Genomic DNA, 2,965 nt, shown 5'->3' with positions numbered 1-2,965 from the left:
AGGAAATATAAAATGTCAAGTTTCCGCGGATAAATACGAAATTTTGAAGATAATTACGAAGATCGGAAAAATGGAATATCTCCATTTTTATGCTATGGCGGCTTAAGGGCAGAAGAGAAAAAGCGTAAACCGACCTAGGAGCCAGTATATAAGGAGTCCTAGGCGAAAGGCATGGAGAGGACTTTTTCAGAGCAAACTTAGCACTTAGAGCGATTTAGGCATATTTCTGTTTTTGTTATTCGAGCTGCGACTTAACTATGTTATTGCCGTCTTAGAGTTTTAGAACTAGGAATCTCGCCGACAGCTCTCGTAGCCCAGGCTCTTACCTTGTTGTAACGCTCAAACGCGAATTCGGAATAAGATCTACTTTGCTCTCTTTTCGATTTCTTATACTTTATCGTTGTCATTATTGTGTTCTTATTACTTGGCGTGTGGTATTAGCAGATATCCGGGACCTATGGGAAATTAGGGTTTTCCTAGTTTCCTTATTTAAACGAAAATCAATAGTGCGAATTTCGGTTCCCACATGCGATGAACACCGGGTCAACATATCAAAGTGTTGGTTCGAGGTTAAAGAAAGAAGAAGAAGATCAGAGATTTAGATCTTCACAATACATAAGAAAATGGCCAAAAAAAAGTGATTGTAAACTAAACCATACAGTCAACATATATTGTGAACTGTGGGTTAAGTATTTGATGATTTACTTTGTCGTGTTAAAATAAATATTTGTTCTGTTACTCGACATAGTTGGCCTGCTATATTACGCAATAGGGCATAGGCTTTATTTAATACATTACAAGCGATTGCAGGAAATCAAACGAATACATGTAACATATGGGTAACCACGACATACTGTTCAAAATATATTGTCAAATTAATGATAGTACTGGTTAGCAGTAGCATGCTAAAATATGTAGTTAGGCTATTATAGAAAATATTAGGGTGTGGTTGTAATGGTGGAGCTGTATTGTTATATTCTCTTATTACCTGCTAAAACGGTGTATAGCAAAGTGGATGCGCGATTTAGATGGTTAGATTCTCTTTGTACCTAATAATTCTCTATTAAGGCAGTTATCAGTAGAGATTAGAGAACATGTGTTAACTTTAATGTTGGTGGATTGATTTTTAATTAGGGTAAATGGAAAGATGGTATTGAGTTAATTGTCTCAAATTCCCGGTGAACCAAACTCTGTCATAATAATGAACAAGTCATATAAACATATCTACACAACTTCACAAAATATCAAGAGTACTCAAACATCAAATCCTTACATACTTAACCGAGATTCAGATCTTACATTACAACAACACTACCAACTGGAACTTCTAGACTTACAAAATAAAACAACAAGCATTCATGTCTCTCGTCAAATCGATCATGAGCTTGCTATGTCCAAACTGCTTCTCTAATCCAACAAATTCTTCTCTCAGATCCGACATCTCGCCTTTTAAATCACTTACCAGACACTTCAATCCTCAACCTCTTCTACCCCCACGTTTATCAGTCCATGTGAAAAGATGATATTTGTCCTGTAACAATAAATTCAAATCTCAATCTCTTTTCCAATCTGAGGAAGACGTAAATACCATCCAATTAAGCATATAAAATATATTTTATACCCCCTCAAACCATTGGGACAACAATAGAATAGTCTCCCGTGGTTTTTGGATGCTCCTGATGTCTTAATAACAGTCTCCTCCCCACACCTGAAATATTTAGGATCCCTCTCTCTCTTACTCCTCGACGACATCTCCAATTACCGCCGCCTGAAATATTAAGACTACTTACATTTAGCTCATACATACGACAAAAAAAAATCTACAAATTTGTTTGGTCTATTTAACTCTGATTTTTATTTTTGCCTATTACATAAGAATGTGATGTCTACAAAATGTTTGTAGCCAGACTAAACAATTGAGATATAGAGATGAAGTAAAATTAGACATCGAATGTTCTCCCCAAAGAAGTGGATGGAATAGATGATACACTCTAAAAAACTTTTGGTACATTTGTTCAGTCATTCAACAAAATATCATATGCAGCCAACGTTATGAAATAATATGAACTCTACGTTATGTACGTAGCCGGCCAAACTGAATTAGGTTTGGTCCATGTCAACCTGATTTCCATTTTCGCCTTTAAATAAGAATACAAAGTCTACGTTATGTAATTAGCCGGCTTACAATATGAACAAATAGATAAAAGTAAACTGAGCAATAGTCTTCATTATAGAGATTAAATTCATAAGGGAGAACAAAGACCAATTATACCGAGGGGGAGATTAGTACAAAGTTTTACCACAACAAAACAGACATATGAGAGGAAGTTCAACGACAACTGTTGTAACGGACGTGAGAAGGAACAGATGCGGAAACAAATGAATAAAAGCGATGTAACTACGACACAGATATTTAACGTGGTTCACCTCTAGGGCTACGTCCACGGGCAAAGAGAGATATTATTATTGGAGGCGATATTGAGCTTACAGAGTGCAAGTTCAGGGTTACTTCAAATACAAGATATATATAGTAACATCTCGCATCTAAAACCCTAGACTAAACGAACTCATGGGCCTAAGCCCACGATCAGATGTAACATCCATAATAACTTGATGCAACGCTCTTAATGCAACCGAGTCGGTATGATGTACGTGATGTCCCAACGGACCAGATGTCTCAACAGACCAGACGCCCCAACGGGCCAGATGTCCCAACGGACCAGATGCTCCAACGGACCAGATGTCCCAACGGACCAGATGACCCAACAAGCCAGATGTCCCAACGGACCAGACACCCCAAAGGGCCATATGTCCCAACGGACCAGACGCCTCAACGGGCCAGATGTCCCAACGGACCAGACGCCCCAACGGGCCAGATGTCCTTGCGGACCAGATGCCCCAACGGGCCAGATGCCCCAACGGGCCAGATGTCCTTGCGGACCAGATGTCCTTGCGGACCAGATGT

This window comes from Brassica oleracea, chromosome C2 (genome assembly GCF_000695525.1).
Source record: "Brassica oleracea var. oleracea cultivar TO1000 chromosome C2, BOL, whole genome shotgun sequence".
Lineage (NCBI taxonomy): Eukaryota > Viridiplantae > Streptophyta > Magnoliopsida > Brassicales > Brassicaceae > Brassica > Brassica oleracea.
The sequence above is the reverse complement of the archived record's forward strand: the minus strand, read 5'-3'. Positions refer to the sequence as shown.